General features: G+C 31.9%; 1 protein-coding gene across 1 annotated transcript in view; it reads left to right on the forward strand.

Annotated features, from left to right (window-relative positions):
- Positions 1-24316, forward strand: part of LOC121129688 (uncharacterized) — a 101987-nt gene that overhangs the window by 530 nt on the left and 77141 nt on the right. The gene's annotated exons all lie outside the window — the stretch shown is intronic.

Consider the following 24316-nt stretch of genomic DNA (forward strand, 5'->3'; position numbering starts at 1 on the left):
GGAGGCCATATATAAATAATAAAACAAATGAAGGTTTTGCAATTCTTAAGAAGGTCTCAACTCTTCCAGAAATTTGAATTAAAACCCATAAATAAGTTGATGAAATATTGGACAATGTGACAATATATCCTCATACTGCAAGTCCAAGTCGAGGCTCAATTCTTCAATCAAAGTAAATATATGAAGTAAAAAATAATTATTAATTTGATTCAATATTGTTTTTGAATCTTGATGTACAACATATTCTTTTTACTTATTTTCTTTAACAACACAAAACAAAAGAAAATCTTCAAAATGCGAATATTCCAGATAGTTTGAATCTAAGCACCAAACAAGCCTATCAATATAGTGTACTGTTATTACTAATATTGACACACTCTAATATTAAAAAATATCAATAACAATACGAAAAAGTTCCCCCAAAAATATATATATTCATGTATTATGTATATGATAATCACACGTTGAGTTCGTAAACATGAATAAATTCAAAGGCTCTCTATAAGTTATCAAAAACACACAAAAAAATCCTACATGTCTATGAAGTTTAAATGGACTCGACGTTACAAAAGACACGCAACCCTTCCCTTACAACAATATCAATATTCGTGACAACGATTCTTTGATTTGTTTCTGTCCAACTTTTTTAAACCCTAATATATATATCCTGTAGATACAAGTTATAACTTGTATAAGGAAATTTGTAAAAAATGGAATAAAAAAAATATGGGAGACCAAATTTTAAATGAAAAGTATAGTGCTACTTACGATGTGATAACCCAATAGTGTTTTTGTCTTTTTAACCAATATATTTTCTTCTAATATTAACATATAAATTTAGTAAATTAAGTCTCGTTGTATGATTGCGATAAATTCATCATTCAAGAAGAAAGAAATATATATACTTTTTAAAACGGGATTCTATGAACAGTTGACCTTTCTAAGGTTAAAAAATAAATAATAGCATGATAACAATTTATGTTTTATAACACTTGCACAAAAAACATAAATCTTTTAAATTTAGATTTTTATAAATTTGACTATGTTTATACATCAGTGCTTATAACTTAATAGATTTTATAGAATATTAAATCAAAGATAACTTGTTTTTCTTTTAAGAAAGGTTATACCTTTTTTTTTCTTCCCCCCTCCCTTTCAAAGAGGATTAAAAACAAGTAAATTCACTATTAAAAATTCTTAGAGATAGAGAAGCAGGTCAGAACTGACTAACAAACAACACTCCTTGGTTGGATGTTGTTTGTCAACAGTCTGATTAATGATTATGGCTAGGGGTGTGCCTCCACCTGAGGAGGAGTCCATGATATTAATCAAAGTGGATACACAGCTTTGGATTCCGAGTGGAATAATCAGTTCGTATGCTTTGCAGCGTAGAGCAACTCTTGGACCTTGGAAATAATGTTCTCTATTTTGAGATACTATTTGAAACTCTATTTTGTGATTTTTGGAAATGGTACAGCAAGGCATTCCAGGGGTGAGTCAAAACTAGCCACAAGTCAGCCACATAGTAAGATTAAAAATCGAACCCGAAACTGACTTCAAAACTTGAGAGCCCTGAATGCTGTGATTAAATAAGACTTTATGAAAGGTAGAACTTGTTAACACGTACAATCTGTAAATACAAGATACAATCTGTACACGATATATAGTTATATTTCAATGGACTTGTATATTATATTACACATACGCAACCTTGTCTTTATCTTTTAGCAAGTAAAATACTTTGCAAAATATTATATTTTGTGTTTGTACTTGCTTTTTCGAACCCTTAATAATTAGGTAGAAGAAAATATATTTCTTAGTGTTGTACAAGTTACCCAATACTATTCAAGTGCAGATAATTTCAAAACACATATATCTAGGAAGTACTTTTTGAAGTACGACACGGAGGAGAGTATTAGTGTGAATATAATTATAGTTGTGTGTCTGAATAGAGTTTGAACAAAGTTATGCAGTTGCAGAAGTTGAATAGTACCTACGCATAACAACGGATCTACGTGTGTGTGTGTGTTCTAGGAGAGTGAAAATTAATTAAAGGTAAATTATGACAATTATTCATTTGAGTCCTATGTTGTTTTTGTCGAGAAAAAGGGGAAAAAAGAGGGAGACCATAATGAAGTGGATCCTCTATTTGTTTATAAATATGTATATTCGGACATACCTTTATACATATGTCCTTACAAGACTATTGTTTAAAAACACTAATATATGTTAATTTGTAGCTGTCAATCATATACATATATTTCATTTGTAAAAATGAGTACAAATAGAGAGATGTTATATCTTAAACTCCCAATGTTCAATTTTAATAAAAAAAACTATTATCGTGTCTGTTGACTTATAGTGATTAAAGATATAGTTCCTTAGAATCCCACTGAGCAAAGGTGAATATTTTAAAAAAATGCTAATTTTGAGCAGATAGAAAAATTAAAAAACCCATGTTTATTCACAAAAATTAAAAAAATTGTTCAGAAAAAATCAAATTTTTTGGGAAAAAGTTTGAGAAATAAAATAAAAAAATTTATAAAATTTAGATTAAATTTTATAGTAAAAATCAAAAATTCCTTTTTTTTTTTTTGGAGGGGGGAGGGGGTGCTACAGCATTATTAAAAATATTTAAGCTCCTAAAAATTACTTAAACCCTCAAAATCCGTTTGGATCCAATATTTTGAAACGTTGAGCAAAATTACTGATTTTTTCACAATAATTAGTGTTATATTCATAGAGAATATATATAATGACAGCATTTTGCATGATTTCATGTCAGCTGTTGTTGGTGGAGTCAAGATACTAATATTTTATAAAAAGGTATAAGAAAAATATTATGAAGGGAAATTTACAAGGACTTACAGGGGCGTTCATTTGATTTTTGCATTGGTGGGGGCGAGCTGGCTGAGAAGCTTGTTTATAGCTAAACTACTATTTTGCATTTTTTTTTCTATTAATGCCAAATTAAGTACCTATTCCAATATGCATTTTATAGTGTACTGTTTTAAATGCATCAGTACCTGGGTACCACTATCGTAGCGGTATGGAAAAAATCAAGAGTACTTTTATATCCAAAAATTCCTTCCTACAACAGCTGACATCAAATAATGTAATAAGAACGCCTTCAAACAATATATATTTATGTGATTGTCTGATCACAAAATTGCCTATTAATAAATTTGCATAAATCATAGGATCAGAAATTGTAAAATCTAAGAGGAAGTCTGAATTTCTGTCGAAAAAATCAAATTACCCAGTCATTGTTGAATTAATGTCCATATATTTATATATTCAACCATAGGAGCACGCTAGTTTTTATGTTGATTTCTATCACCAGATGTGTTGCCTCTCAAATATAATATACATAAATATAAAATCACTGAAATCAGGAGAAAAGTGACATCAAATCTGTTAATTATTGCCTTCAATTTTTTTTTTTTTTTTTTTTTTGAATTTTTAAAACCACTTTGCAGTAAACAGTGCTTCAAATATATTAAACGCCCAGTGTTTTTCAGCGGATGAAATCTTCAACAAAAAGTAAAGCTCTTATTGTAGCTAACCCTCTTTCCAATGTTTAAAACGTTTTCTTGGATATTTCTTTGCCTTATATTGACAATTGTCATCTTAAAAAGAGGTATCTTTTTTTATAATCAAATCCAATTAGGTAACTATGCTAGTTTGTGGTGTAAGCACTTCACATCTTTATGTCTACTGCCCAAGGGGTTCACAACAAATTAATGTTCAATTTGAAGAATTGTCTGTTTTTGACAAAATAATTATTTATTTACCTTCATTTTAAATAATTCCAACATTTTTGTGAGTTCAATCTTGCAATAAATACCTAAGAAGTTTCGGAAATAATCAATTAAATCTATAGAACTGTTTTTTAAAATTCCACAACGCTCATAATCTATTTCATTTGATTTCTTTCTTTATTAAGTAATTTACAGTATTTGCAACAATTGCTACTTTATTTATCACAGAGCTCTAAAAAAACAATTCATCTTTAGATGGTTCTTTCTATGTTAATCTTTAGGGAAGCTATTTTTTAGCAAGCATCCTTTTTTTTAGATATAAACATTGCCTTGAGATTGTTTTTTTCACATCTCATTATGTCCCCTCATTATTGAGGGGTGGTAGGTTTTTCTCCTTGCTCAATAAAAAGTGCCTATTGCAACCGTCCCATGTTTTCAACTGTTCCCGGTCTCCCCTACTAATTTGTTCACCAGTGGCTTTCTAAATGTCATTTCTTTAATTCAATAGTGAAATATATATTAATAAATATGTACATAAGGGGAAGACGAGAAAAAAAAAAGAATCAAAGAATTAATTATGTATTTATTTTGCCTATATTTGTTCTGCCACCTCATGACAAGGGGGATTGGAGGGGGGTTATTGTTTGATATGAATTGACAACTGTACAATGTACATATAAATAGATCAAACTTTTATTTTTTGGATGAACTTCTAATGAGTTATGTTTGAACATATTTGTACGTATATTTTTAATTTATGTACATTGTTTTTTGTTTTCTTTTGTGATTAATTTACGTACAAAATATTAACTTTAGATCATAAGCGCATCGAGAATGATTCTCCTCATTTCTCCTGAATATCCATAGAAAGGATCCATGATTAGGGATATGAAAATTATCAAAATCCTCTTGAGCATACGTTTAAAAAAGGTATATGCTGGATATCTGCAAGATATTAGAAGATACACATAAAATATTTCCTAGAAAGTGAGATTGGCTTTTTTAGTTGGAAAAATCTGAACAGATTTCTTAATGCTGTTATTATTATTCTCTAATTACGAAAAATAGACAATATAGGTATAAAGTAATAACGTTATTGTGTACTCATGAAAGACAATGCAATTTCGTTGTTAATAAGAGTATTAACAACGAAGGTTTGCTCAAGAGTTGTAATTGTCATTCCTTGTTTCTACATCCTTCATTCTGTCGATTTCCTTCTACCTTCATTCTTTGTTTCTATTCCCCTCCACTCATCCTTGCAAAGCGGTCATCCTCTACTAGTATATATAGAATAAAGTTATTTAAATATCTAATTATATGACAGTGTTGGTAACTTTTGGGGCTAAGCCACCTCAAAGTATGAAAGCTAACAACGCTCCCAGTAATCCATATTACCAGATATATCGTCCGTTCAAGTTGCATACATATACTTTTTTATTTACACTCTCGAGGATTTAAACAATTTTTACATCCCTATTCATTATTTGGTATACTCCAGAGAAGGGGATATGTGCGCATTCAGCATGCAAAAATTAACTCTCTTCTTAATTTGTACAAGCAAATTGTAAGGTTTATCTCTTTTACGTTTAAAATACAATCATTTTCTCTATTACACATTATACTGTCCTATTTTTTTGAGTCAATATCTCCCCCCCGCCTTTTCTCCTTGGAACAATAAAACAACTGACTTCAGACAAAATTGAGACCTCTCATGTCATTTTTGGCTTGATACAGGTCATTTCAATTTGAAAAAAAAGAAGATTTTTAGGTCAAAATTGCCCATTTTAATTATTTCGTGTAACGTTCCAAATATTAGTAATAAAATGTACTCTTTATATTTATTTTTTGAGTAAAAAATTATTGTGCAGCTTGTTTTTAAGATAAAAATGATCGTCTTTTCATTTCAACAACTATCACTTCCATCGGGGTTAAATTTTGATATATTACTTCTCTTCTTTACCTTTGATAAAACATAGAAACTGGGGATTGTCCCCCACAGAAAAGTTCTTTGTGCAGAAGGGGGGTGGAATTCACCTGAAGACAGGACGATCTAATATAAATATATATATTACACAATAACTTCCCTGTAATTATGGTTCTATCAATGTGTTACACTTATGTATACATATATTGTAGAATTTGCATGATAAATATTTAATCAAGGCACATTCCCGAATTTTTATTATTTTTATTTTAGAATATTAAAAGTTTCTCTTTCTTTCTTTTTCTAATAATGATATTATAATCAATCAACCCACGAGACAAGTAGAGAAGGAACTCTAAAAACTCAATCACAAAAAACACTCTTCAGTTGACCTACAATAAGAACAAAACAATAACGCAAACAAATGCTAAGGATTTTCAAAATAAGAGTGACCTTACTTTGATTTTCCAACAGAGTGGACACTTAGCTCATGGGAAGGGGGTTTATATTTTGAAGTAGTAGAATTATTGATTCTTGTTTTTGTATTTGTAGATAAAATATTGAGCGTCTTGCAGGTTTTTTGTTTTTGTTTTTAGTGAAGAGATTATTTTAGATTTGCTATTTACGTGGACTCTTATCATACAATACTTGTCTCTAATAAAGTATGACATTTGATGAATTTATAAAGAGTCAAGGAGGAAATGATGACGATTGCTTACTTTATTGTTACGACAACACTACAAATAATACCTGAAATTCCCATCTTACTCATCATGAGCTCAAATTATTCCCCTGTTCCCCAAACCCAGGGACTTGTATAGTGCCGAGCCACAGAATTAGGCTTAGTGATAGAAGCCAAGTGCTTCACCAGCCATTTTTGTAACTAACATATTGTATATATTGTCTTAAATATTTCAAGTATTAACACATAATAATTAAATAGTTGGCTAAAATACCACGTAATAATGTTATAGCATGACAACAACAGCAAAATAATATTATTTATGGCATAAAACTCATATACAGTGTGGCCCAAGAAACTTTTTTCTTTTTGATATTGCTATAAAAAAAAGACGGATGGATATTTTTCAATAATTTTTTTTTATATGAAAGCCTCAACATTCCGGTTAATAATAAAACACCACTTTAGTCATATGGCCGCCGTCGCTGGCCTTACAGTAGCCCTGTTACTAATTGTAAATTTATAATCAGAATGGATGTTTTTTGATGCGCAACAGGCTGCTAAATATTAATTTATATAACAAGGGCCGGAGGTGAGAATTGGACTCGAGTCCATAATGTTAAGACTAATGATTAAACTTGGATTCGAGTCCATATATTGAAGGATTACCAACAGACAGAAACACGCTATCAAAGACTCTCAGCTTGACTTGTACATTAAATTCATTTGAATTTGTCATTGAATATAAAGAACTCTTGAAAGGTTTTTTTATTTACCAAAGACTTGAACTGGACTCGATGAAAAGATTCAAGGACTACTTGGATTTGTGAGCAAAGTCTTGCAGTACATGGACCCTTCCTCACATCCAGCATTTCTTTGATAACAATGTTCAACCTTATAAAGAGCTCCAGAGCATCAAAAATTTGAGAAGCCTTTTTCTAACCTACATGTTGCAAATATATATTTGATAAATGTAATTTACTTTTTTCATTGTATGATTGCATCCCCCGACTCAACCCTCCCCCTGATCCATAAATCAATGACTTCTTGGTACCTACCTACCTACATACATAAAACATAAATTGAATTCATCCATCTTCCCAATATATTTATTTATTGAAAGAAATAAGACTTCTTAAGTTTTCTACAGTCTAGCAACCAAATAGCAATAGTTATCAAAGAAACAGGTAAATCATTAATATCATCTTTACTCACTCACCTAAAAATAAAAATAACGGTTGGAAATCGAATTTTCTAAAAAAAAATAATTTTAGAAATCAAGATAAAAGAGTTTATTTATCTTTGTTATTTTTAGCGAGCTACTTTTAACAGGATCATACGCTCAGTCCTGATAGTATATCAACGAAGGAGGACGCAACATCTATTTAGAGTTTTTTTTATTTAAAAACAAAAAAAACTTCATAATACATAAATAAATATTTCATATATTGGGAGCTGATTTATGTATGTTAATTTCTAAGGGGAATCCACAAAAATATTAGGAAAAAATATAGAATAATAATAAACTCAAGAGCTTTCCGATACCATGAAATATTGCTACAAAGGTATTCATACAATGCAATAATACATGATAACGATAACAGGGGGAAACTAACTTGATGACTCGTGGAAATAGGTTTTTTCCCTGGCCTCTTCTCAATATTATATTATTACATCACCATAATACTTGGTCAAAATGACCATTATGATTTATATTATAAGCAATATTAAAAAGTCAGATCCATTAACATTTAAAAATACAATCTTCAATGTACTTAATTATCAAATTAAATATCGTCAAATAGCAATATTTATTTCCACAATGTTAAAAATCATAAAGTCAAAGGTTATTGGAGACGTCGTGACGGTTACTGTATATTGCAACCTTTCTTTTCAAAGAAACTTAAAAAAATACTCAAGATCAAATGGTAGCGTTAGCCAATTCATCTTCTCAACTATTTAATAATCATTGTTGGGAATGGATCAAAGCTTAACACCAGCTAAGAAAAAATCAATCAATCAAAATAAGTTCAAAATACTTATAAGGGGAGAAGAATCAGACAAATCAGCTGCTGATAAAATAACTTTTGTATACTTTTACGCTGGTAAATACATATAGATCAAGCCTATATTATAAAGTCACGAAACACACCTGCTGTAATCATTTATTCTCGTTACGTATGCAATTTTCTATGTCTTCACTATAATTAAAATTTTTCAGTAAATTAAAAGGATGGATTCGTGGAGGTTGCGTAGGTTTGTATCTCACAATCCTTTCTCAAAAAAAAAAAATAATAATAGGAAAAAATGCCCAAAATCCAAATTCCTGTTCCCAACTATGGAATAGCTATTGAACAATAGGAAATTGTTCAGAACGTAATTTCAGCTAATTTGAGCTTGAGTTTTCTTTAAAAAGTTTCTTTATCAATATCTTCTCTATGAATAGAAAAAGTTGCACTCAGTCCGAGTATTTATAATAATCTCAACTCTTTCTTCCTTCAATCTAAAAGGATGTTCCATTAAGGAAACTAGGGTATTTCATTATGTGAACATGAGATACTATTTGATTAATCTGTGAGTTGATACAACTTAAGAACCATCTAGGTAGTGAAAAATAATGTATTAAAACACGTCACTGGGTGCACTGTATATAGTGCTCCCTGATGTATATACACCAATGAAGAAGAAAAAAGGGAGCACTCTATACAATGAATGAAATTTGTAGTCGTTTTGGTTCAACTTAATGGACTCAAGTCCTTTAGTTCAACTCATATTCATTCAAAAATAAAATAAAAATAATTGGGAGTACTTTATATACAATTTAAACAAATGAAAGTGACTTTAGATTAGGTTTATCAAGGAGCTAAAGCACTCGGCTGGTTTTTTAAAATCATTTTAATTTTTTTCCAATCTGTTATTAATCTTTTTTATAATCTTATGGAGAGATTTTAGAAGTATTGTGTGAGTAGCTAGGTGTGAGTGTGCTCATGAAAAACCAAAGGTAACACCAAGGATTTGTTGGAATATTATCTTGATATATTACGTAAGCAAAATTTGTCCGGTAATGCCGAGTACTAACGCTAGAACGTCCTCCTACTATGCATTATCCTTCTACAATTAAAGAAAGAAAGAGTAAATGGAGGTCGTGAATAGCCTCTTCATGTCCTCTTTTCTTTTCTCTTCTCTAATGGTATTTTCATCACTTGGATTCTGTTGTACATTATGTATTTGAATAATAATACATTAAACTCATGAATCCCCCCCTACCTCCTAAAATGAATTATTTACATGATGAAAATATTGTAGGAATATTTAGAATGTACACATAAAATTGCCAGCCATCCATTTTTCTAAAGAAACATTTCTTTTTTTTTTTTGTACGTTTTTGTTAAGATCTACAAGTTTTCAGTGTTTGTAAGCAAAAATGTATCATAGCGTTCAACATTAAGATACTCATCAAGAGCTCAAACTTGATTTAGGTTAGCACTTTGAAATTTATTAACAAGTGAAAAAACACATCTTTCTTCCTTAAAATTAAAAATGTCCACCTTTAGCCTCAATTACAGGCTTTACACGAAGTCGGAATGACTCACACACTTTAATGATATCAGGGCGTCTGCTGTCGCTACTCCAAATATATATAATTTACTGAAAAAAAACAGACGATAATTTTTTTAAGGATTTCTTTTCTAAAAAAACGTCATTCGATCAAATTATGTTGCGGAGCAAAAATTCAAAAACCAAACCCCTCCCAAAAATATAATCCTGTGGACACCCCTGGACATACTCATCATACAAGGCCATCCCCTCCCGCTCAATGTAGGCTAACAGTATTTCTGTGGGGGACAGCACAAGTCTTGGCCGCAATGGAGCCCAAATCCCATAGTCAAGTGGGTTCAGATCTGGCGAAGAAGTAGGCCACAATGTACAGGGCCAGAAATCGGCAAAATTCTCCCATGATTGGGTTTCCTTTGACATGTGGCACGGGGGAGATTCTTGCTGCTGCACATAATTACCCTCCACATAGTTTACCTCAAAATGGTATTTATGGTGTTCTTCATTACGTCCAAGACCACCTTGTTACCGATCTTGAGATCCTTGTCGAAGAACGGCTGGGGTATTCGTTTTCCATGAGAGGCTACGACGCCCAACATCATGACGGAGGCGGAATGGCTATATACATTGACAGTGAGCACGTTCTTAACTCTCCCATTAGCCTTCAAACACCTTCTTGATCCTCAAAATGGCGTACCTGCTCTCTTCCACAATTTTGACCACCTTACAAACAGGAACTCCTGCGACGAGCAAATCAAGCAATCAACGTTTCTTTGACGACATCATGAAACTGACTTTGTTTAACAAAAAAAAAAATGTATGAGCTAAAAAGAAAGGTCTTACACAATGTATGTTTAATGCTCCACGTTTATTTGTTTGGAAATTTAATTCATGGTGCATTTTTTTACGTACACTGTACCTATTTATGAACCCTGGGTTCTTTAGAAAACAAGTCTCTTCCATTTCAATCTGAATATAATAACTGTTTTGTCAATTAGGTATAATAATGCTATATACATACATATGTTTAACACTAGGAAAGTGGAACGAACAACTGTCCTTTCTTCTATATCATTTTAATATATCACGACACTATTATGTATTTTAAATATTTAATTTAATTCAACATGTCATTATCAATAGATAATCATGGACCACATAAAATTCTTTGCGTGTATTTATATATATAGTGGCATGTCAACACAAAAGCAAGTTAGAATGATTTGTCTTGAATACTTGTTTTTTATTCTTCGACAAATAATTTTTAGTGCTGTGCTTCTAACCCTATCTAAGACCGTTATAATCTTCACTATTTAGTTCCAACTACTGTCTGGACCGGACTCATAGTAAAGTTTCGTTTACAAAAGAAAAACGTTCTAACTCCGGTTCCGGGTTACGATCATTTTTTTAGTAGAGGAAATTTCGGTCCACGGTTTAAAAATGATATAATTTTGGTCAGGGAATAGGTTTCAACACTAATAATTATCGCCCATTTCGTTCGACGAATGATTCTGAATATACGAGGTGTTTTAAAAAAGTAAGGTGACTTTGTATAGGAATATATATATATTTATTTATCAATGTTTATGTTGTGTCATAAAAAGTAATTCCCCTCAGATACAATACACTTGTCCCAAAGCCTTTTCCAATCCTCGAAGCCCTTCTCAGTATTTTCGGAACAAACTTTGCAGACACTCACTCGTCTCATGCCAAAGCGTTCGGGGAAAAAAAAGCTAACCAATATGTCAATATCCTCAGCAACTTATGTGATTGCCCATTTCTGATTAATCTTGTTTTTGAGGATTCTTAAACAAAGTATTAATTCCCTCCCTCTTCAAAGCTATAAACCAAGTGGGTAAACAAAGAACACGTGCTCAATATTTTTTCAAATATTCCTGGCTAGGCAACGACTTTGTGTGCTCTAGGGGCGGCAATTATATTTGAATATGACTAACTCTGAATCCTCCATGAATTCACGCTTTATACTGAATTAGTGAGGTAAATTCGTCATGTTGTATGTATTTTTAGAGAGAAAAAAATGAAAGAAACAATAAAAATTACTATGTAGGTGCGTTGGAACCTTAAGAGCCAATGCCCATTGACTTGTTTAGATACAATATATCTCCAATACGTCATCCTCCATCATTCAAGTAGGTTAATCCCTCCTTTCAGATTTCCTGACCTTGCTAATATGTATTCATGCATAAGAATTTCAATTCGGATAAGTAAACGTATTTTTAATATTTAGTTATTTTGTAGATAAACCTGTATTTATAGGTCTTGCCAATTGATGGATGTACAAACCATGCCTACCTAGTTTTAAAATATTTTTCATGACCGTCCTTGGGAATATCATTTGGCTTTTATTTTTTTGAATTTTTGTAATAAATTATTCAAAGATGTGTTAGAGGAAGTAAAATATTGTGTGTGGGGTAGGCTCCAAGACCCAAATTCAGTTGTTAGTTGCGTTGAGTTTTATTTATTTATTCTTCCCCATTCATTATAGCACACGGAAATATAATTATACCTTACATGGAGTTATGTAATTAGTGAGGTTCCTAATTTGTTACTTCCACTTATTTCGCATTTATATACTTGACAAAATTGAGTGATATGTCTGAGTTGCTATGCAAGAACGATTTATAATTATAGGTAAAATATACCAATAGCGTGGTCCAGAATAGGAGTTCTAACAGAATTAAATTACTCAGTATTTATGGTTTTGTACGCACAACGTCTTTTTCCCTCACACAGCCTCCGTATCTGCCATTAGGGAGGGATTCTCCTCTTCCTTGACCATAGCCTACAAAGTGCAGTCAAGGGGATTAAGATTAGATGAAGGTTTGTGGATAAACGGTACTCAAAATTGTTTTTGCACTATTCCTTTACTTTAATTGTCGTGTGGACAGGAAACATCTCAACGATACAGGGATTCTCTACAAACAATACTCTTGATTTAATGAAATAAAAGTTAGTGAGACTCTAATTCTAAACCACTCTATATAACCTCAAAACCTAAATAACCACTCTAAATTAACTCCGATTTTAGTCATAAAGGATATGATAGTAAGTTAAATAAAAAGCTATGAGCCTTTTTCGCTAGCCGTCTTTAGTATATATCTTACGCTTAATACAAAGCATTCAAAAAGCTTAGTGTATGCTTAAAGGTTAAGCGTATACTTAAAAAAGTTCATTTACATTTTTGTGTTGGGTGAAGCCGTTGTGTACTAGAGCATTCCAAAATGGCAATAAAAAATAGCAAATTTGATACATTCATCACTATCACCATGCCCAAGGTGAAAAGGCGGAGCAGGCGGCCAGAAAATTTGTGCTGTTTATGAACCGAATAAAGTATCGAATTCAATAGCAAAGTGGTAGTTCCAACGGTTCCATTTTGATAGTATGGACGTCGAAAATGTCGATAAATTGTTTAGTTGGACCAGCATGTGAGCCCTTATTCCATTACCCAGTAACTGAAAATTAGCCAAAAAACCTTTTGAAATCCATAAAAATCGGATAGTCCTGACCATGTTAATTTTATTTTCAAAATAAAGCGGGAAAAACACTCAGAGCTTTTTACTTCATTTATTGAGGATGTATTAGCCCAATAATAACTTTGATGTCCCATCCGTTCTCAAATCTTCAAGATTCGTCCAAGTTGGACAATGACACTTTACTCAATCACATGTCTAACGTCATCAACGTCTTTCTTGGATCCTTTAATGACTACAAGACTGATCTTGGGAATCATGTATGCTCCTACGATTAATTAATAATAATAATCTGTAGTTCACTATTATTTATCAATCTATTCACCAACCTAAGATCTGAAAATATAACCTTCCGATTAATAGAAGTTGGTATTACATATAGTAATATTGGTATAATTAAGCATGTGCGTTCTGTACTTAGTAGTAGCTTGTTTGCAGTCCCGAGGATAAGAGCGCCACCTTGCGTTTTTTATTGTTTCTTATGCAAAATGTGCATTTATTTGTACAACTTTAAACCTCTGCGCTATTTTGCGGATATTGATGGTTTTTTTAGTCTGTTCATTTTTTATTATAATGTTTATTTTTACTATTTTAGCATGAGTAAAAATGTCATTTTATAATTTGGAACAGGTTCAATTGTAATTTTAAAAAAAAGGAAACAGTAATCCAAAGGACAATTGCTATATTTTTCTGGGGTTAGTTTTTTTTCCTCTCTGAATAGTTGTCTCAAACCTTTGTATAAAAAGTATAAAAATATCAACCAATACTTCCAAATATCTCCCCTCATAAAATGATTTCCCACAAAGGTCGAAATATTTTTATCCCAAAAGACAATGCTGCAGTAAAATATGTTCTCAAATAAATGAACAAAAATTTGAGAAAAAGCTGTCATAAAAAATGACGAATTTCTAAGTAGTGTTTCAAAAACTTATCAATTTTGATACAATTAAGATGATTATAAATTTTTGGGAAAAATATACCCATGTATAAAACGAAAAAAACAGAGAAGAAATTAGTCATCATACCCCGTTCCCATAAAAAAAAATCTTAGTTATTTGAGTATCTATACGTGTCATATTTAACAAATGAGTTTTAAAATATCCATTTTTATAATTTGTCAATGTTTTTAGTCAGAACTTCATGGATAAAATTAAATATATATGTATAAGCAATGAATTGTTAAATAGAAAAAAAGAATGAAAATGTGTTACTTATGGCCTTATTCTGTAGCAAACGTAGGTCTCATCGATAAAGCAGTCAAATATTAATAATTGTATATGTTATGTGTTATATCACTTTTTGATAACATCCGCAATAACAATCAATTGTCAGTTACTTTGAATATAAAACATTCTTCGATTGTGACCGTTTAAAAAAAGGAAAACAAATAATTTTTCATAGAAGTGAACAAGGATTATCTCGCAATTTCTTCGTATTTCTTTTGCACTGTATAACTATAATAAAATTTATCACATTTCCGCTATGTTGTCTTCGCAAAGAACAAAGTTATTTGGCAATTGTGAAGAGACACTTACTCTAGCAGCAAATTCAGCAAAATTAGTCACATATATGAAAAAAATATGAACGGCGTTCATTTTGACGTTCATTTTCTTATTATTCATAAGATGTAGCTTATTGACTATTTTTTCCGAAGAGTTCTACATCTTTTTTTCTTGATTATGGGTATAATAATAATTATTATCTTTGATGGTGGCTAACATTTAGTTTATTTAGACTGACTTTTTTTTTTTACAATCCGTTGCTTTGTTTAATTCCAACATTCACTAGAAAATAAGTCATCCCAAGATAGCCTTCAAAATCACAAATATAGTGCTATGAATCAAGCAAAAGGTATAATGGACTTTAATGAATTTATTTATCTAGTATGTTAAAAAGTTTTTACTCAATCTCTAAATGGGAAGTACATAAATTTTACCCCGACATTAGCATCTTCAATCTATATTACTGCACAATATGAATGTACTTTGGCTTAATTTTTAACATCTCCTTTTTTCTCAGTATATATTATTAATTGTCTGGAGAGCGTGGAAAGATGTTCAATTACTCGAATTTCATATTATACAATTCAATTGCAGGTATTTAAAAATATCAACTTTGGTACAATCCTATACTTTGTAATTCCTGAAAATGTAATTCAATTCTCTTGATGTTTAAGAAAGTTGTGTTGTTTTATTAAAATATCATATTTTATTAAATCACAGATTTTGGTGTAGGAAATTAAGAATATATGAATATCTTCCACCGCTCTCCAGACAATAAATGAGAATTATTGAGGAAAAGAGTGGTTAAAAAAATAAGACATAGTTATTTCATATCGTGCAGTAATAAAGATTAAGGGTGCTGCTAAGGTCGGGTTAAAATTGATGTACATCTCATGTACAAATTTAATGGAAACTTTACAAAATATTAGATAAATAAATTTTTTAAAGTCCATTATAAGTTATATTTGATCCATTTTATCTAATTTGTAATTTTGAAGGCTATTTTAACATTACTTTTTTCCAGTAAATGGTGCAATTAAACAAAGAAATGGACTGAATTTTGTTTTTGACTGGATGAAATATGAAAAACTTATCTACATTAAATATTAATGATATAAATTTAATTTTCCCATTTAAGTAATGAAAATTCAGCATTTCTATGGGGGTCCCCAAAAAACTTATATACTTCTGTGCACGCCTACTGTAAGCTTTTTTTTTTCTCCGTCAATCGGCATTTTGTAACATGCCTACATATTTTGCTCTATTTTTGGGGAAGTATTATATATAATTTAGTATTTACACTTAAATATATAGATTTTCATCGTGAACTAATCCAAGGTAATTAATTTTCTGAAGCACTAAAACACTATGAAATCAAACTGTATTATATTTATAAATATTTAATAAACTTAGAGAGAGAAATATGTTTTTAAGACCCGGTAGCATAAACAGGTTGATGAATGAGCCTAGCAAGCCGTAGAGGATTTATTATTGCAATATTAAATTCAAATAATTTGTTTCAAACTTTATATTCGCAGTTGCGAGTCTTTGAGTACATAATTCTAGTTGATTTTATAACTTTATCTTCGAGTTAGTTAGATTTAGTTACTCATTTGTGGGCCTCAGGCAAACTCAGTTTAAAAAAGCGAATGGATAAGCTTTGACGCTTCTCCATACTCTTGCTTCTTGTATTTAAATTTCATGCAATCGAACAATGCCAATCCGAATCAATTTGGCCCCTTATGCAAAATCATAGCCACTAATATGTATGTTATATTCAATATTATACTGTTACACAAAGTTAAATATATTAATTGCCTTAGACATTTATTATATTCTGAGAAAATATAAATACGTCTAATAATTTAATATATAATTTAAAAAAATAACATACATAGCCAATGCAAAATATAAAATTGAACTATGAACAAAAAGAAAACTGTAGACAAGTGTTAATAAATAAAAGTATTACAACTGCACGAATATATTTATATTGTATAGTGTTGATATGCACTTATTATTTCATACTAAGAAATGCAGTTATAAACTGGTCGGAGTAGTGCATTCAGATCGGGTTGTAGACGAAAATGTAGACAAGTCATTCGGGACTAATTTTATCCTCTCATAGGGATAGCACCAGCCCCCTCCACCCCAAAGTATTTCATTAATGTCTCTAACAATAAATAATAATAATAAAAACGGAACCCACCTGTCAAGAGAGGTTAACACTACATATAGACAAATTAAGGCCACTATGAACTCACAGGAGGAATATACAAACTTTTGAAAAATCATCAAAGCAATTAAAAACCAATCAGAGGCCTCTCTGATTAAAAATTCCGCCAGAAAATAAAAAAATAAAACCTGACAATGCATGACAATTAGGACCGGCAATACTCTAGTTTATGGGCATTACTTGGCCTATCTATAATGTTGGAAAAATTGAGCCTGTCCCGAAAGTCGGGTTAGGTTTGGGGGCACCGTTTTTCTCTCTTCTCATTTGCCTATAATGTCTATACCACGGGTTAACTTTTCCAGTAAATAAGATAACTCAGAAAATATGTTGATTTTTTATACGAGGGAGGCTGTTGAAAATTAATTGGAGGTTGCGTTGAATAAAAGTACTGTCTCTATTTTGAGCCTATTAAAATTTTTTGAAAAAATGGGACACCATTTTATAAAAATTGAGGGTATCCCTTTAGTCCGTCTTGCTTCGCCCTTGAGGCTCATTTTTATGTATTGTGAAACAAAACGGGCTTTGTATATTAATGTGTATATTTTTATGTTGGACTTTTTATACTAGATAAATATTAAACGAACAAATAAAAATTCAAAAATAAACGATTGAACGGCGAACGGATTTTTTTTTACAAAATGAACGATTGAACGGAAAAAGTGTGAACGGATACAAGCCTACTATTAACTCAATCATCAAGTTGAGCACTCATTAGTGCTCAAACTTTCCTCATATTCTAGGTTGCATTTTGGTGTAATTAAGTATATTTATGATTCTTTAAAATTAAAATATTACTAAAGATAGTAACCGTTAAAAAAAAAAAAATCAAGGATTCTTTCTTCCAAAAATCAGAGAATTTATACCACGCAGAGAAATAGGATTGAAAGATCATTGGAGAAATGATTAAAAACTTTGTTAACTTCTTTGATAAAATAAATTTGCAACTTACTCGATATAAAATATAGTACCATATTTTATATTATACCATTGCATTGAGTCGATTGGAAGATGGGATGCAATTGACTCTTAAAGAAATAGGGTTAAAAGGACCATTGTACTGAAAAGTTTTCTTAAGTAGAAGAAGGCAAAGTATGAATCTATTAAGGGAATCAAAGTTTTCTTTTCTTTTTCTTAAGAGATTGAAAAGAGAGATAAAATAAATCAAATCAAAAATATGTAATCCAAAGAGATATATGAAAATATTAATCTTTGTAACTAAATATTATGTATGGTTCTAGTCTTTTAATATTATTGAGAAGTCTCTAAAAGCATATGATGTGTATAAAAACTTTTTTATTCTTTCAGCAAAGATTATGATAACCTATAAATCTCAATCAGTAAAACTTTTTTTATACTATAGCTTTCATAAAACTCCTTAGAAAAATACTTCAAAAGATGGAAAGGTGAAATAATCAAATAATGACCATTGAGTATTGAACCTTTTATGTATGCCCATATATTAGCCTTGTAGGCTTTCATGCCATTTTTGGTGCAATAATACGATTTGAAAAAAAAATGGGATTTTTCAGAGTCACAATTGTATATATGATTTTATGAGTCAAAAATTGTACTTTTTATATTTTTTTAGTAGATTTTTTATCAGTTCAAAATAAAGTGCAAATTGTTTTTAATAAATTTGCACACAAAAGACGGAGAGGTCATTTTGACCCATTTTCATTATTCCTTTATTAAGCCACAAATTGGTCTGTAATTTGTTCAAACATTTTAAACTTTTATTTTTCAATACTCAAAGTTAGATAGTAACGCTTTAAAAATCAATATCTTTACAAATTGTTTATAAAGCCAGAGCTTTACGTAGAAAGACTGAGAAATTGAAAAATTGAAAAAAAATGCATGAACCATGTTTTATTTTTAAATTTACGTGGCACATGATAATTAGAGTCTATCAATAAAACCTTCTGTAAGGGTTGTATCTTGGGCTCTATTGTCAGCAACTTAAAAATTGACAACACTCAAAATAAATTACCTACCTCCGAAACGTATTTTTAATCAACAAAATGTGGAAAAGTTAATATTCATAAAAAAAAAATTAAACTATATACCCTTAAAGATAATTCCAGAGGTTGGTCGGTACAAGTATTTTATAGCTTGCTTGATTTGGCAGTTATAAATGATGTAACTTTTTATAAAGGGATATTTTCCGTCGATGAAGGACTCAGCCGTTCATCAACATATTGGGGTACCCAAAACTTGTAGTAGTAGGTGGGGACAAGGTGTAAAACCAATACAAGTGAGTTGGGGTAATTTTGATTAATTTTTTCATGGCTTAGGTCGAGCTTTTAGTTAATAAAAAGGGTGTTTAATTGCCATTTTATCCCCCTTATTTTTACTTATGATGTTTAATTACGACAGTAAAAACAAAAATAAACAATTTTAGTTTGTTATCTACTGCCTTAAGTGTAAAAATGTGGGAGAAAAAGAAAAAGGCACCGCTATCAGTCCTGAGGAGGCTGCAGAGACCCTTAAGCATATTCATTTCGGACTACCTATAACATCAAGAAGTGTCAATTAGAGCCAAAGGTTCTACTGTAACAATATGGCTGACTTTTGACCTGCCTCCATATGACCCTCAAACTGTGCTTATCTTAACCCCCTTGACATTGTAGATTAGAACGTCTTGGAGAAGAATGTTGTATGCACCTCTCATCCAAAGCCGAAAGTATCCGAGCTGCCATCATGACAACCTGGTACGCCATGGACACAACCTTCACCATCAAGAGCTGCCAATCCGTTTGTCGGTGTATTGATTCTGTTATTGCTTGTGAAGGATGAAAAATTGAATAAAAATAATAATATTTATACATATCATAAATTGATCATAAAAATCATGTTTATCGTAATTTTGTCATGCGAATGTATTTTTGTGTGTTCACTCTGTAAGGCCAAGAAGCGATCATTTCTCTTGCTCAAAACAGCGTCTACTCTGAAGATCTTCGTATTGTAAATGGACTTGTGCACGGAGGAGATCCTACACTCTCTGCGGTTTTGCTTGTTGCTAAGACATTTTTGATCGCAACAAAAACAAAAACAACATCAAATTGCAGCTTTTTGTTGAGTTCTTTCCAATGGTGCTAAGAGAAAAGTTGTCAGACTTTTACAACTGAGGCAAAACGGCCTCGAGGAGGATTCTAATTTGTGAGTTCTCACACTGTAAATAAAGAAGGTTCCTTGATTTAGTGACCTTAATTAAGGTGCACGTTATTTTGTTTGATTCTTTTCCAATGTTTTGTTGCCTTCTTCCTTAAAGTATCTTTAGTCCTTCCAACATTTCGAAAAAAAACCAAAAAAAACTAGGACTACTCTAATGAAGGTAAATATGTAGAACTATCCCCCAACAATATTTGTTATACTGTTTTACGAGTCACGACTAGACTCTGTACAAAACATAAAAAACTTATAGATTTCTAATTAATACCTTCATAGAATTGGATTTTGTTTGATTGCTACACATATATTTCTGAACATTTATTATTTATATGCCTTCGACATAAATAATACATGAACTTCAACAACCTATTAGAATCCAGCACATTTACAATACAAAAAAAGTGTTCCAATTTAATTATTGCACATTTTATTAATATACACAGCGTTACTTCTCGCTGAAACAAAAATATACAGAGGGTCTTGTCGTCAGGTGTTGATGTTTCTACTACTACTGTTTTGATTGGGCGAATTAGATTTAACACTTTGGTTGCTGGGAACCATTCCCAACAATTATTCAATAATAATTCCATAGTTGGGAAGATGAATTGGCCAACAACTACAAACTGTTTTTGAGTCTTTTTTCAGTTACTTCCTCAAGCAAAAAGATGCAGGGAAAAATAGGGTAACAACGTGTAGAGAACAATCTATTTTTCTATTTCTATAAACGAACCAAATACCTAATTAGTTTTCTTGGTATATTTTAATATCAGATTGCAAGTAATTTCACAATACTAATATATTTAAATATGTACTAATTTGGGAATAAATAAATCAAAATTTGCCTTCATTTGAGGAGAAATTTTACACGTCAGAGTGCGACAGGGAAATTGTCCACGATCAAGAAGCAAAACTAAAACCTTAATAAATTAGAAAAGTATAATAAAAAATGTTATTTAAAAAACTTTTAGCAATCAATCTTGGCAAGAATGATTCAATATGGTTCCTCCAGCCTCCATTACAGCCTCTACACGAGGTAGGAACTTGGCGTGGGTAATCGTCGGACATGTTCACCCATTGATTCTTGATGCTGGCCTTGACGCTCCACACACTGAAGTCGAGGGGATTGAGATCAGGACTGGAAGAGTTTCAGAAAGTCTTATCCCAAAATCCGCAAAGTACTCCTTGCAGAAGTTCAATGTCTTCAAGGCTGTATGGCTGGGGGCACCGTCTGGGGTCCACATATAGTTGTGGTCAGGATAGTTAGCCTTCAGCCAGGGTATGATTTTTCAACTCAGGACCTTATAAGAGGCCTCAGCCTCAATTTTCTCTTTGGGCTTGAAAAAAAAGGAACAATTTTCTTTGCATCTGAGTTCACAACTCCAAAGCACATTGTTTGAACGGATGTTTTGTCCTGAAGTTGCTCTAGACTTACTCAGGCGATGGTGCTATAAATCTGTCGTTTCTGCAGTTCGAAACTTATTCTACTGTCAAGATCTTCTTGTCAGTAAAAGGATGCCTCTTCAAGTAATTAAGGACTTTTTTGCATCTCTCAAGCCTTAAGGTCTTCATCCTGTCGGTGAGAAGATGTCTTTGAGTTCTGACAAAGCTCGTAAGGCCGAGATCATCATGAAATGCCATCCTGATAGTGGTCTCGTCCACGTTGAACTCGTCAGCCAAGCGGTGTATAGATGCTGTTGGATATTCCTTGATCTTGGCCTCTAGGAATTTGAGAAATATTTCATCTCGCTTCAAACCATTTCCTCCACTTCCTGCCTTCCTTTTGACTCCTTTCCCATTCTCATTGACAACCCTGATGCTCAAAACTGTCCTCACGGTCACGCCTTTTTGATTCCTGTTCACTCATTTTTTGTCGATTTTGATCAAATCAAGACAATGTACAAGAAAAACAACATATGTATTGGAACATTGCTTGAGATGTCACCTGATATCTTAATTAACGCCAAAAAATTTCTTTGTAAGGCGTGAAAAATTTATCTATCGCACTCTATATATCATATAGTGTTTGACAGTAATTACGTACATTAGTGGGGCATTTAAAACGGTACTATACTAAATGGATATGGAACTGATATTTACAGACCCAGTACGTAATAAGAAAATTGTCGACTAATTAAGTAGCCCCCAATTTTCAGAGCTAGAAATTTGACGTAGTTACCGTCATCAAATTTTGAGCGAATCTTCTCCCACGATACCAAACAAAAATCTGGTGGATTTATTTGTAACTGTATTTAACTGCTCTTACTGGTATTTTTGTTATATATTTTTCAGTAGAAAAAGTATTTACATACCGATACTAATTTTGGTTGAGGAACCGGAATTACAAATATTGCTATCGTGGCAATATTAATGTAATATTAGGACTGTGTATGTTATATACATATAGAGCTATTTCAAATGTATTTAAATAATAGTATTGCAATTCAGTCTGGTCAAGTCTTAACAATATTTTATTAGTAATCAAATTTGGTGTCTGGACCGCTTCTGAAAAAAATCCAGGTAAATCTTGGTCCTGGACAGCGACGTTGGAACCATAGGGGCCAAAGGGTCATTGTGCCCCCTTGTGAGGATTTATTATAGTTATACCTATAAAAAATGTTCAATATCTTACCTAAATGTCTTAAATGTCAAAATTCAAATTATATATACAGGGAGCGGGGATCAGATTGTCGCCTACTTTAAACCTTGATAACTTGAAGATGCATTATCAAATAAAAACCCGGTTATCAAATAGGAAAGCTATTCTTGTCAGCTGACGATACGTAGTTCAGTTAGCATCATGCCGTCATCATATGAGGAGATAAAGAGCTATAAGTGGAACAAGAAGCTTTCGAGGTCCGCCGTAGTCATGGCATTGGTTAATAATGGAGGTAAAATCTCCAATTCAACGATTGCTTCAACCTTAGGAGTGAATTTACACACTGATCAGCGTATCCGTAAGAAGCTAGAGGACACCTGGGATGTTGATGACACCATAAAGAGGACCCAAGGAAGAGGGCGCCGACATGAAGGTCAGGGACACCGACTTTGTCGACAAGGTGAAGAAGATGGTTGAGGATGACCCTACCAGGTCCATGAAGGCCGGAGACAGGCCTTGGGTGTGGCAACAGGACTCAACACCCTGCCATGTGTCCAAAATCTCCTGCAGTGGTTAACCGAGAACTGTTATGACGTCGTAACAAAGGATTTGTGGCCTCCTAACTCTCCCGACCTTAATCCTTTGGACTATTTTGTCTGGGGCTATGTCGAGAGATATACCAACAAACATCCCCATAGCACCAAGGCCAGCCTGATGGACTCCATCAAGGAGGTATTCGGCAGCATGGACAATGAGATGGTTAGAAGAGCCTGCGGCTGGTTCAGAGGCCGTATTGAGGTCGTTATTGATGCCAACGGTAATTATATCAAATGAATGGCTACTCTATAGCTATATGCTCGTCATAGTTTTGATTTTCAATAAAAAAGTTAAAAAATGTATATTTTGTGTTGTTTTTTGTAGAAAAATATTTTGGCGACAATTTGATCCCCGCCCCTGTATATACTGGAAAAAATTGTGAATCAAAAATTTTTCTATGATAAAATATATTGAAATTTAACCTCTTCTCAAAAGATTTGTCTCTTTTTTTAAAAGAGACAATTTGTCAAATTTGGCATTTATAGAGAAAAAAAATAATTGTATCAATTTTCATACAAGCTTAATATCTGCCTATCCCCTGAAAAAAAAATCATAGTCTCAGCCCTGTCTTAAAATCATAATTTGGTCCCCACTTGAAAAAAGATTTCAACTCTGTTAGTCGTGAATCATTATTAATATTTTTTTGAAAATACATAAATTGATGTAAAATTTTACACTTTTTTTGAAAATATATACTAATTGGATATAGATCCTTCTTAAAGTGATCCAAAATTCGAGTTGATTGACCTCAATTGTAATTTCAGATGAGTAGAGAACGCTTAGATGCCTATTAGCTGTAGACAC

The sequence above is a fragment of the Lepeophtheirus salmonis genome, chromosome 14, assembly GCF_016086655.4.
Source record: "Lepeophtheirus salmonis chromosome 14, UVic_Lsal_1.4, whole genome shotgun sequence".
Classification (NCBI taxonomy): Eukaryota; Metazoa; Arthropoda; class Copepoda; order Siphonostomatoida; family Caligidae; genus Lepeophtheirus; species Lepeophtheirus salmonis.